The following is a 14,132-nucleotide window of genomic DNA, read 5'->3' on the forward strand; positions in this document are numbered from 1 at the left end:
TTTGTGAGGATAGTGGCAAAAGCCCAGACTGAACAGAAAGTTCTGTACACAATGCCATACAGCTGTTGTTCTAAATTCCAGGAAGAATAACATCAAGTGGACGGAGGCCAAGTTCATACACAAGTAGGAAGCCAGTTTCTAGCTGAAAAATAATCAGGATAACTTGGGGCTGGGGGCATGACAAAGTGGTAAGAACACACATTTAAGGGGACAAAACACTCAATTCAAACTCTAATATTAGGAGTATGAAAGAAAAAAGCTATGATTTTAAATAAGTAGAACAATTGTAACACTTGAGTATTCTAGTGGAGAAAAATCCATTAGAGAGATAGAATGAACCCACGTTGCAATGCTCCTTTAGTGATAATGTTTAGTCGTACTTCAGACAAAACAGAGTTACCTTGCAAATGAGCATGGATGTGCATTTGGGTGATGGAAATACTCTACTTACACAGGTGTAAATTAAATAGATTTTTGGGGGTAGATTGTAGTTCTTGAACTAAGAGCCTTGGTGTTGTCCATGAGCTTTTTCTCTCAAGGCTACCACTCTAATACTTGGAGCCACAGTTCCAATTCTGATTTTCTGTTGGTTGTTTGGAGATAAGAGGCTCATGGACTTTCCTGCACAGGATGGCTTCAAACCAAGATCGTCAGATCTCAGCCTCCTGAGTAATCTTGATTCCAGGCATGAGTCGTCGATGTTTTTAATAATTTAGTAAATTGTATAGTTACAGAAATTATAAATTATGATTGTAACCTGTGTAATATATGTGTGTATGTATAGATCAATGCATACACTTAGAAATATATTAAAATATTTTTGCATCTAAAGTAGATTTATGAAATCATCCTTCATTAAAAATATAATGGAAACAAAAGTTAATAAGGAGCAAAACAAAGGTAATTGTTACACGTTTCTTTTTGTTTAATGGAATATGAATTGTGAGAATCAGTGTGGGAAAACAATCTCTACTTTAACAAAATGGATAATTGCTATTAATTCCAATCCATCTCTTTGCCCATATTGTGCATCCTCACACATGAGTGTCAAAATCAAACCACACTTTTTGCCTTTGTATTTAACTCACCTGTTATAATTTAGGGGCTAGATGAAGTAATCAGATAATGATTAAAATAATAGTAAGTGAGGCTATTAGTGAGAGCTGAAAAACATTTTAAATATGATAACTAATTAAATTACATATTTCTTGCTTTTACTCTGTTGTTATGTCCCTCATTCCCACATTAGGAAAGTACATAGAAGGTTCTCACTAAATTATATGTAATTATGAAAAATTTATTGAAAGAATATGGGCAAAGTGTGGTTTTAGCTTTTTGTAACCTGTATGGGGTAGTGTGTTTTTGAGGACTTGCAATACGTTGTGATGGTGATGAAGGGAGGGATGTCTTTATTCTGGAAAACTGGCTAGAGGATTGCTCCCAGAAAGATAGTGATGAATTCTTCTAAAAGGACAGTAAAATCACTTTCACAACCATGTTCACTACTGCACTCTTCACTGTAGCCAAGTTATGGAAACAGCCCAGATGCCCTTTGGCGAAGAGATGGTTGGCAAAAGGGTGTCATATATAAATAAGTGGAATGTATTTATCCATTATGAAGAATGTTAGGTTATTTGCAAAGAAATGGATAGATATAAAAATATGTTAAATAAATGAAGTCAAAGCCAGACACACAAAGGACCCATGTTCTGTCTCATATTTGGAAGCTAGAACTTTATACAATTTTACACAGCAATATTAACCAAATCATGCTATTTGTAGAGGAGTATTTAAAAGATGTAATTTTTTATAAACTTGAACTTTTAATCCAACAAAATAAACACCAGGAAACTATCACTTTGAAGATGTGAGGGGAAGTCAAAGGGAAAGAATAAAAATAGTTATGGAGGAAGAAAGTGAAGACATGATATTCAATGCAGATAGTATGAAACTAGAAAAAATTAAAGTGTGGTGAGGTTTAGAAAGGCAGGGAAAAGTTATATAAGGATCCATTATACGTAAAAGCATTATTTATTGAATGTAAATTCCCTTGTACAACTAGTTATGATAATAAAAATATAATTAAAAACAATGGAGCCATCTGATCTTAAACTGTGTTCTCTTAAACCATGAGTCAATATAATAGTTTCCTACTCAGAAATTTTCTTTGCAGGTATTTTCCCTTTAGTGACAGAAAAATGATCAATGCAATGAATATCAATACATCACATTGCACATCATAAAGAGACACAATAAAAATCACAGTACAACATTACTAGTACAACATTGCACACATGGTAAGTGTTAGCCTGAGGTTCATCTCCCACTGTATCAATTAACCTCATTCTATTTTATGACTAAAATACCAGCACTTAGTCTACAAATTCTTGGAAAATTTCCCAGAATTATTGTGTACACTCATAATATTTCACTTTATCTTTGTTAGAAAATAGGGAACTGTAATATGAATACTCAAAGTTCATAATCAGTACATACCTCCCTGGTGAAAGGAAGTGATAAAGTATAACATTCTTGATTTCTAGGTCAAAATAGCAAAAATCATATTCTATCCCTTCACTGAACACTGCACTGCCTCGGGACCCTATCTCTGTTTAAAACTGTCTTACTGAAAGAATGACCTCCCCAATTCCTGATGGAAACAGACTGCAGGTCTTATGGACCAATCATTTCCACATTGTAGCTCAACTAAGTTGTTTACCATTAGAATTATTTTGATTGCTTTTTATACCCAACATTTTGAGAGAAAGGTACTACTTTAAAATGCTATTAAAGTAAGACATATAAAAATCACCTTTGACCCTAGATAAATATTTTACCTTTCATGTACCCAAAAATGCAGTCTGACCCATCATTAATGAATTAAAGCCTCTCCAACTTGTGAATAAAATTGGTTTAAAAAGACCTAAAGGGCTGGGAAGGTGGCTCAGTGGTAGAGCGCTTGCCTTGCATGCGTCAAGCCCTGGATTTGATTCCTCAGCACCACATTAAAAAAAAAAAAAAGAAAAAAGCCGCAAGTGGCGCTGTGGCTCAAGTAGAAGAGCGCTATCCTTGAGCTGAAGAGCTGAAGGAAAGCGCCCAGGCGCAGAGTTCAGGCCCCACTACCAGACTCCCCCACCCCTGAAAAAAAGATATCAATACTACAATATTTGTGCAAAATTTCGTATGATACTGAAGATTCAATTGAAAACTGTTAACACTTGAAAATAACTCTTTTTCTTAGGAGTAGGAAACAAAACACAAGATTAATCCTAATCATTTCAAAGACATTTATTTATACTACAAATTCACTCTTATAACTACAAAGATTCCAAAAATAACTGAAGCATAGTGTCACAAAGGGCATAATTTAACTTCATCATGTACATTCAAAGGACTGTGCTAATAGAAAACAAAGTTATGCTAAAAATTAGCTCACGCAATTCACTTCCATTCTTTTATTCTATATATTTTAGTTTCATAAAAACTGTCTTTTGATAAAATGATGCATAAAAAGCCTATATACCCACTTACATTTTCAGATTTTAACAATGTTTATTTCAGAAATGTCTTTAGCTGTATAGTCAATGAACTGAAATAACACTAAAGTATTCAAAGGGTTTTCAGAAATTGCAAGACTGACTCTTGGATGATATTTATATTGGAAAAGATCTTCAAAAAGCCTCATTTGTTAAAGTTGTGATAGTTACTCCCACAAAAGAACTATTAATGAAGAAACCTTTGTATGTAAAATACAACTTAAAATGCATCCACAATCTGGAAGTGACACATGCTTTTTTTGTTTGTTTTTGCAATGTATATCTAACAAACATATCCACAATACTGTTTTTCAGTCAATATGATCGGATATTCAAACCTAAAAAATACGGGATTTATTCTTAATGTGAATAGATACTATCTTATAAAGAAAGTTATTTTCAACAGAAATCCGGAAAGAGTTTATCCACCTTGAGTTTCACAGGAATAACCAGAGTGTAATACCTGTTTGGTCAAGTCAGATAAACTCACTCCATGAGTATATCTTAAAAGTATAGCCAATTTAAGAGGTCAAATACATATTTTGTACTGACAGTCATCTTACAACAATAACTTACTACTTAAATATATGTGTATCTTCTTCCCTAACATATACAAAGAGCTGAAAGTGATCTCTTTTATCTAACTTAATGTTGTAAATGCTTTAATTATGATGATGTTATTATTTGACGAATAAAATGTACAGAAGGGTGGTTCCACTGAAATGACATTACGGAACAATGATAAATAACAACATTGCAACACAGTTCTTTTCAGACTCTCTCTGTCCTCATTGGCAAGCAACATGGCAACAGCACACACACACACACACACACACACACACACACACACACACACACACACATTTGCGCACATTTACACACACATTTAGATGCAAGGCAAATTCAGGGTGTATTGTACAATAAAGTTCAAATAAAATATTAGTGATAAGTCTAAGGATAATGGGTGTAGAGGAGCACCTAGAAACGGAAGTAATTGGTCTAGAAAATTTGTTTAACAGGATCCTAACAGAGAACTTCCCAAACATGCAAAAAGACAGGCCTATTCAGATACAAGAAGCTTTTAGAATTCCAAATAGACGAGAAAAGAATAGGACATCCCACCGTCACATTACAATCCACACAGGATCAACTCAGACCAAGGAAAGATCCTTAAAGCTGTGAAGGAGAAAAGATTAACCACCTATAAAGGAAAACCAATTAGAATCACCTCAGATTTCTCAGCAGAGACAATCAAACAAGAAGAGCCTGGAATGATGTATCCCATGCCCTAAAAACAAATAACTATCAACTAAGAATACTCTACCCAGCTAAATTCTCCTTCATAACTGAAGGCCAAACAAAAACCTTCCATAGGAAAGAAAAATTGAAACAATACATCTCCACCAAACTAGCCCTGCAAAAGATTCTTAAAGATGTCCTACACATAGTAAACCAACAAGACCACAATAAAGGCCAAGAAACTGCACCCAAAATGAGAATCCAAGAACCATAGAAAGAACCCAGTTTTCACAGCCCCCGAGAAGGTGGATAACATGGCAGGAAGTCCGAAATACCTCTCAGTCCTTTTTATCAACATTAACGGACTTAACTCTCCAATTAAGCAAGATAGACTGTCTAGTTGGATTAAAAATAAAGTTCCTTCTATCTGCTGCCTTCAGGAGTCACACCTTGCCCATAAAAAAAAAACACATTTTCAATGTTAAAGGCTGGAACAAAATCTGCCAAGCAAATGGCCCCCATAAACATGCAGGAGTTGCAATCCTAATATCAGATAAAATAGACTTCAAATTAAAATTTGTGACAAGAGATAAAGAAGGTCGCTACATACTAATTAAGGGTACTCTCCTGCAAGAGGATATTACAATTCTAAATATCTATTCGCCAAAAAATGTAGCACCCAAATTTATCCAAGAAACAGTACTTTACCTCAAATCCCACATGGATCCAAATACATTCATAGTTGGGGATTTTAAAACACCACTCTCCCCACTAGGTAGATCAACTCGGCAAAAACTAAACAGAGAAAACACAGATCTAAACAGCTGCAGAGATCAACAAGATTTAACAGACATCTACCGAATATTTCACCCAGCAGCATCAGAATACATGTTTTTCTCAGCAGCACAAGGAACATTTTCTAAAATAGACCACATTTTAGGCCACAAAGCAAACTTGTCTAAATTCAGAAACATTGAAGTTATACCTTGCATTCTCTATGACCACAAGGGAATAAAACTAGAACTCACCACCAAAAGCCACCAAAGAAAGGACGGTAACATATGGAGGCTGAACAACACACTGCTGAATCACGAGTGGGTCATGGAAGATATTAGAAAGGAAATTCAAATGTTCATGCTATTCAACAAAACAGAGAACACAAATTACCAGCTCCTTTGGAACACAGCAAAGGCAGTATTCAGAGGCAAGTTTATAGTTCTGAACTCCTACATCAACAAATTGGGGAGATCTGAAACCAACAATTTAATGACATATCTAAACATCCTTGAAAAGAGCAGCAAGATAAACCCCAATCCAGTAGATGGAATGAAATAATCAAAATTAAATCAGAATTAAAAGAATTAGAATTCAAAAAAACTATAGAAAGGATCAACAAAACAAAGAGTTGGTTCTTCGGAAAAATTAACAAAATTGACAGACCCTTAGCAAATCTTATCAGAAAAAGAATAGAACACACCCAAATTAATATACTCAGAAATGAGAATGGAAACATCACCACGGAAACAACCAAGATTCAGTACATTATAAGGGAATATTCCTCAAAACTTTATGCTAATAAGTTTGAGAACTTGACAGAAATGGACCTTTTCCTAGCAAATATTGACATTCCAAAACTAAACCAAGATGAGTTAAACCATCTTAACAAACCCATATCAAGCATTGAAATAGAAACAGCAATAAGAGACCTCCCAGGTAAGAAAAGTCCAGGACCAGATGGTTTTACAGCAGAATTCTACAAGGCCTTCAAAGCAGAGCTCACACCAATACTCCTCCAACTCTTCAATGAAATTGAAGGAAAAAGTTCACTACCGAACACATTCTATGCAACCATCGTAATCCTCATCCCAAAAACAGGCAGGGACTCATCAAAGAAAGAAAACTGTAGACCCATTTCTTTGATGAACACTGATGCAAAACTTCTCAACAAAATTTTGGCCAATCGACTTCAACAATTCATCCAAAAATCATAAACCAATATCATACAGGATTCATTTCAGGAATGCAAAGCTGGTTCAATATACGCAAATCAATTAATATAATTCATCACATCAACAGGAGCAAGGATAAGAACCACATGGTTATTTCAATAGATGCAGAAAAAGCATTCAACAAGATTCAACACCCCTTTATGATGAAGGTTTTGGAAAAAGTAGGAATCCATGGAACATTCCTCAATACAATAAAGGCTGTATATGACAAATCTACAGCCAGCATTATACTTAATGGTGAAAAACTAAAGTCATTTCCTCTTAACTCAGGAACAAGACAATGATGTCTACTCTCTCCACGTCTCATCAATCTAGTATTAGAATGCCTAGCTACAGCAATAAGACAAGATCCAAACATAAAAGGGATCCAAATAGGAAAAGAAGAAATAAAACTCTCCTTATTTGCAGATGACATGATCTTGTATTTAAAGAATCCCATCGACTGCACTCCCAAATTACTCAAGCTGATTCAAAACTTTGGCATAGTAGCCTGGTATAAAATTAAGCCCCCAAAATCAATGACTTTTCTGTATGCCAACAATGAGAAAAGTGTGCCTGAAATTTTGAAAGTAACTCCATTTGTAATATCCCCACAAAAAATAAAATACCTAGGAATTAACTTATCTAAAGGAGTGAAGGACATTTACGATGAAAACTTTAAAATCTTGAAAAAGGAAATCAAAACAGAACTTAGAAAATGGCAAAACATTTCATGCACCTGGATTGGAAAGATTAACATCGTGAAAATGGCAATATTTCCCAAGGCTATCTACAAATTCAATGAGATACCTATCAAAATTCCAACCTTGTTCTTCAAGGAAATAGAAGAGGCATTCTAAAAATTCATATGGAACAATAAAAGACCCCGAATAGCAAAAACGATCCTCAATGGAAAGAACACTACTGGAGGAATATCAATACCAAATTTCAAACCGCACTATTAAGCCATAGTAATCAAAACAGCTTGGTACTGGCATAAGAACAGACCTCAGTACCAATGGAATAGAACTGAAAACCCAGAAATGAACCTACAGACCTATAGCCATTTAATATTTGATAAGGGAGCTAAAACAATTGAATGGAAAATAGATAGCCTCTTCAGTAAATGGTGCTGGCAAAACTGGTTAACTACTTGTAGAAAACTAAAGCTAGATCCTTATATATCACCCGGCACACGAATAATTTTCAAATGGATCAAAGACCTCGGAGTCAAACCAGACAATCTGAAAACATTACAGGATGGAATAGGAGTAACCTTATGTCTCCTTGCTCAGGCCGAAATTTTCTTTATAGAGACCCGGAAATACATACAATGGACAAGGGTCTTGGAACTTGAAGAATTAAATCCGCCAAAAACAAATCCTCAAAAAAACAACTGCCCAATAAATAAGTGGGCTAAAGACATAAAGAGAAACTTCTCTGAAGAAGAAAGAAGTATGGCAATAGACACATGAAGAAATGCTCAATCTCCCTAGCCATAAAAGAAATGCAAATCAAAACAACATTGAGATACCACCTCACCCTAGTTAGAATGGCAAAAATCAAGAACTCTAACAACAACAGATGCTGGAGGGGATATGGAAAGAAGGGAACCTTATTGAATTGTTGGTGTGAGTGTAAACTTGTTCAACCACTTTGGAAAGCAGTATGGAGGTACTTCAAAAGACTTCATATGGAGTTCCCCTATGACCCAGCAATACCACTTTTGGGTATTCACCCAAATCTTTACAAACAAGACCACACTAAAGCTACCAGCATAACTATGTTTATTGCAGCATTATTTACCATAGCTAAGATATGGAAGCAACCCAGATGCCCCTCAGTAGATGAATGGATCAAGAAAAAGTTGTATATATACACAATGGAATTCTATGCCTCCATCAGAAATAATGACATTGCCACATTTGTTAGGAAATGGAAAGACTTGGAAAAATTTATATTAAGTGAAGTAAGCCAAGCCCCTAGAAACATAGGTCCCATGGTTTCCCTTATTTCCAATATCTAGTATATGTATGAGTCAAACAGAAAAGGTCTGATAATGTGATGTTAGGAAAATGAACCCATAGTTATGCATTTTAATGTTTTTTTCTTTCATGCATTTGTTTCTAACACATTTATAAGATTATTTCTTTGTTGCTTTGTATCTCCCCCCCCCCACAGTATAACCCCACTTTCACTATATTTGATGTTGCTACAATTTGTAGAGGAGAGGGGGAAAAACAAGTAGTTTAAGGATACAGTTGGACGCGTTGCAACAATGAGAATTACATGTTGTCATGTCGAAAACGAACTTTACAACTTTGGTGCGGGGGGGGGGGGGGGAAGGGAAGACGTGGGGGGGCCGAGGATTGGGTGGGGGGAAGGAGGGAGGCTGGGAAGGGATGTGAATGGCAAAGAAAGGAGGAATCTGCAATGCTTGATAAAAAATGTACTCATTATCTTGCCCATGTAATTGTAAGCCCTCTGTACAGTATGTTCACAAAAATATTAAAAAATAAAGAAAAGAAAAGAAAAGAACCTAAGGGATATGAGGACCAAATTATTATGATATTTCACTAGGTATCCTATGAAAAAGCAAAACAAAATGCACCAGAAGAAAGCCAGAAAATCTGAATATAATACAGGCTATTTTTCCTCACTAACTGTCATAGATGTATATGTTAATTCTAAGGAGACTTAAGTTCTAATAGCATTCGAACTACTGGAAGACACTCATGTTTTACCGATACAAATTATGTCCATACAGGTAGACCCATTGCAACAGTGAAATGTACAAGTCGTTATGTTGAAAACGATCTTTACAACTTTCGTGGAGGGGCTGGGGAGGAGAGAGGAGAAGGGAAGGCGGGAGGATTGGGTGGGGAGGATGGAAAGGTATAGGAAGGGGAAACAACGGAGGAGGCTACTTACTGGTGATTCACTTGTACTTGAAGCATGATTCTGAATTATTGCTTGCTGATTCTGAACTATTGCTTTGATCATTATATTCTCCACGAAGAAAAAGTGAAATTTAATTGATAGCAAAGGACTACTAATACATTTTTACTTCTCATTAAGCATCTTCAATCATCAAAATCACCTGAAGACAATAGATAGGCCTATTTTTAGATGGAAACAAGTGTCTTTAAAAAAAACAAGAATTTAGGTAGTCATACAAAGGACTTCTATTTTATTACTGCATTATACATTTTTTCTAATGTTGGATACCAACATTAGAAAGCTATTAGGAAGCTCTTAAATCACATATGTTGAATAGTGAGTTCTCTTACACTATAACATGGTATTTCCCAAATCATTTACATAGAAGGCATTGTTTCCTATTTTCTCATTCCTAGAATAAGCTGCACATGAAGACACCACGGGTCCTTATTTTCAGTCTGTACCTTTGAATACTGAGGAAAATCTTTCCGCTGCTCCCTATAATTCACTACTCTCCAGTTAGAATAATTTAGAATAGTAAAATTTGAAAAAGAGAAAATAAATCATGGTGAAAAAACATATGCAGAACATTCACCAGTTTTTTCTGACCAGTTCAACCAATGTGAACTATTGGGGAAATACATGGACACCTCATTCCCACTGGTACTCAAAATCACTGGTTAGGCAATTCTGACGAAGACAAGGAACAAGATGAAAAAATGAGGAATGGTATCAATTGCAAGAAAGAAATGGAGTAGGATCCAAGCAAATTTCTTCTTTGGGATGCCGAAATGTATCGGCTTACTGTGTTGTGAACACTGCTTTCCAAAATGGCCACGAAGATGAATACTAGGGATGAGGATGAGTATACCCCTCTTCATCGGGAAGCCTAGAGTAGACACTTAGATTTTGTCCATGAGTTGGCAGCTCAAGGCAGATATTCATGCAATAACTCTGAATGGCTGGACACCCCTGCACAGTACTTATATGTGGAAAAATACCAAAATGGCTTCTTTATTACTTCATCATGATGCAGATACCAATCCCCAACTAAAGGCCTCTTGACCTCCTTGCATCTTGCTGCTGGGAATAGAAATAGCAAAGATACTCTGTATCTCCTTCGGTTGAACCATTATATCAAACCAGGTCTGAAGAACAACTTTGAAGAAACTGCATTTGATATTGCCAAAAGGGTAAGTACGTATCATTACCTCTTTGAAATTGTGGAAGGCTGTACAAATTGGTCTCCTAAATCATAATGGTTTGGTTATGTTTCTTAAATTTCAAAAATGCCAGTCCATCTTTTGTGTCCCTACACATTTTTTCACAATACAAAGCAACAGCAATATCTTACTATAAAAATTTATGTATTCCATGGTATTCTTCCAAGTGAATTGCATGACTTTGATATCAAAATGTATTCAAGAGTTGTTTGTATACATCTGTAATGATTTCTGCAGAGTTTGTGATTCTTTAAATCGGAAATAATTTTAACTTATCTGTTGAAATGAATAGTATAGAAACTAAAGATGTTCCGGGTGCTTTTCTGAACAAAGTATATCTATGTTTTTGTAATGTTCATAATCTATTTCATTCTCTCCTAGATATAATACTTTGAATTCTACATTGTTATATAATGTAGAGATTCATTAGTAAATGTGACCTTTCAGATTGCATTCCATATAGAAGAATTTTAAGACTCCTTTTTTTTCTTAGTTTCTTTTATTATTTTATTTCTTTGGGATAAAATGGCAATATTATCTAATTTCAAGTTTTGTAAAGGTTATGCTATGTAAAGGCCTTTCTAAGGTGAAAATTTAATATACTGATGTCAAACTAACCTTTAATTCTATGAATTACATGTATTGTTACACTTATATTTTTGTAATCAACTTTTTAATAACTTTTTCATTTCTTGCATCAGAAGAATGAAAAATATGGAATACTTCACAAATTTTCATATCATCCTTGTGCAAGTGCTATGTTAATCTCTGTATTGTTGTAATTTGGGTAGACCTGCTGCTGAAGCATGTAATATCCTCTAAATTTAAGTACTTAATGATACAATCTTTATACAGGCATATATCCATTGTTGCCTATTTGTAACAAGGAACCCTTATTGTTCCTGAAAATGCTATTGATCTTATTTCTCTAAATTTCTGTGTACAGTGGGAAAAACTTATATAGTTTGGTCGATTGCTCACATTTACAATTTTTTGTCAGTGACTATTTCGTCATTTTCATTTTAAATTTGATCATACTTTGAAGCCTTTACAGCTAAGTCCAAAGGTGGTGGCTTTTCAAGTACTTATTTATCAACTGAGTTAGCTTTGTGGAGCTAATGGATTCAAAGTAAGCCTTGCTTAAGAGCTACTTCTAACTTTCTGCAGCTTAAAATTTCCCAAATGAGGTCTTGCTGGGACAAATGTCTACGTGAACTGTGAAGACTCAGGGTCTATGTTGAGGGGGCAGAATGATGCAGGCTCCAGCCTCGGGGTTATCTGAGGACTGTGTTTGGAATTAGGAAAGCTCTTGGAACGCCAGGCTACAGAGGGAAAATGTTCCCTCTCCCTATCTCAAAACATGTCACAGACTCCTGGGAGCTGAGGAAGTGGCTCTTCTCCTTGCTTAAGCATAGATTAACAGCTGGTCAAGCATTTTCCTGAGATTGGAGAAGTGGTTTGAGCTTGATCTAAAATAGTTTAGATAATAATATACCTAGACCTTCTCTCATAGGTTAAGTAAAAATGTATCTGTGGAAATTTTTTGTGTGAATGTTTTCTGACCAAATCTTGGCAAATATGATGCTTGCTAGTCTTTAAATACCCACTAACAATAAAGCACAGCATGCAGTGGCAATTGCTGTTTGCACTCTGCATCCCCTGTGTCCTGGTGATTTTGTGACCCTTACCTAGGGACCCCAACGCACTAGACATTGACACTGAACCTTTACCTTTCTTCCATGTAGGAACAGACCAACCAGAATATCTTACGCTGAAAGCATGGATTGTCTTACTGGATCAAAAATAATCTTAGTTACAAGGGATCATAGAGAGATGAACAGTTCAGACAGAATTGTTCAGAATAGAAGGTATTTTATCAAAACATAATAGTTTATTATACGTATCATTTCAAAAGTTGCTAAAGCCAAGAAAGTGAAAAAAATTGTTCATATGCATGATTACCTACTGTCCTGACCTGTCTATCATCCAACCAAGCAGGAACTTACACTACTGACATTCTATCACCAAATATTGCCATAGCTCCTGGAGAAGTCCATATGTTTCTCCTCGATATTAGGCCTTAAATTTGTAATGTTTTAATCACAGTGTTTCCTCTTGCCTCTAGGCTGCATATCTACAAATGGTAGAGCTTTAAGTCTAACTCTACCAAAAACTGAGGTAGAGATAATGGAATAATACTTTAAAACAGAGTTGCCTTTGATTCCCTAAACACAACACAACAATGCAAAACAATTTTTATATTATATGTACTTATATATTTTATATTTATATGTGCTGATTTTAAATTTTATACAGTGAATCTTACTAGAATTGATAATTTGACAAATATATTGACATTTATTCCCATAAATAGATTGGAATATAAATAATTAGGTTCAGAATATATATTAGAATATAAAAAGTATCAATGCAATATCTTCAGTATAAGCTTGTGATATCTTCTAAGTGTTCGTGGTCTTCTGAATAAACATGGTATAATAACAGTATTGTTTTCTGCTAATCTATAAGGGATTTTATTATGATGCTCTGTTTATTGTTTTAACTTGCTGGTCCCAAAGTGTTTTTCTCCATATTTCTAAAGCATTCTTACTGATTATACCCAAATTTTGCTGATATGATGTCTAAAAGCTATTATTCTTCTGCAGGACCCACGGATCCTAGGATAACAGGTCCCAGTTATCTGCATCATCAGATAACAAGGGCATGACTTCTCACATAGGCCCATGCAACATGCCAACAGAAAATAATTAAAGACTCATCTCAATTTCTCATTTCCTATAATATTTCAGGGCCCCAATTGCTTACAAGAATTAGCAGTAATCAATTGTGAAATGCAAGGCAACTTAAAATGAAAGATGAGATCACAAAATCTGAGAGAAAGTACTGTAATTCAAACTTTCAATTTACAGATGACCAGCCCATATGAGTGAACAAAATCACAAATGAACAACGTCATTTTTAATACCTTTCTCCTAATGATGAATGAAAGATTTCAGTGCAGCCAAAAAAATAGTTTCTGGAATGATAGATCATAATTGGTCTACCAAGACTAGGAAAACTTGATTTAGAGGTCAAATATAATTTAGAAAAACATTAATTGAGAATACCCTTAGTGCTTCAAAACACTGGTACTTCAGTAAAACTTGGTTCTGTAGTATAAAAATGTCATTCTCAAACCAATGTAA

The 14,132-nt window shown here is 35.0% G+C and overlaps 1 pseudogene; it reads right to left on the minus strand.

The window, feature by feature from the left end:
* Positions 1–11,634: 11,634 nt before the first annotated feature.
* Positions 11,635–11,734, minus strand: LOC138822102 (U6 spliceosomal RNA; annotated as a pseudogene).
* Positions 11,735–14,132: the final 2,398 nt, after the last annotated feature.

The sequence above is a fragment of the Dipodomys merriami genome, unplaced genomic scaffold (assembly GCF_024711535.1).
Source record: "Dipodomys merriami isolate MVZ:Mamm:240054 unplaced genomic scaffold, mDipMer1.0.p SCAF_988, whole genome shotgun sequence".
Taxonomy (NCBI): Eukaryota; Metazoa; Chordata; class Mammalia; order Rodentia; family Heteromyidae; genus Dipodomys; species Dipodomys merriami.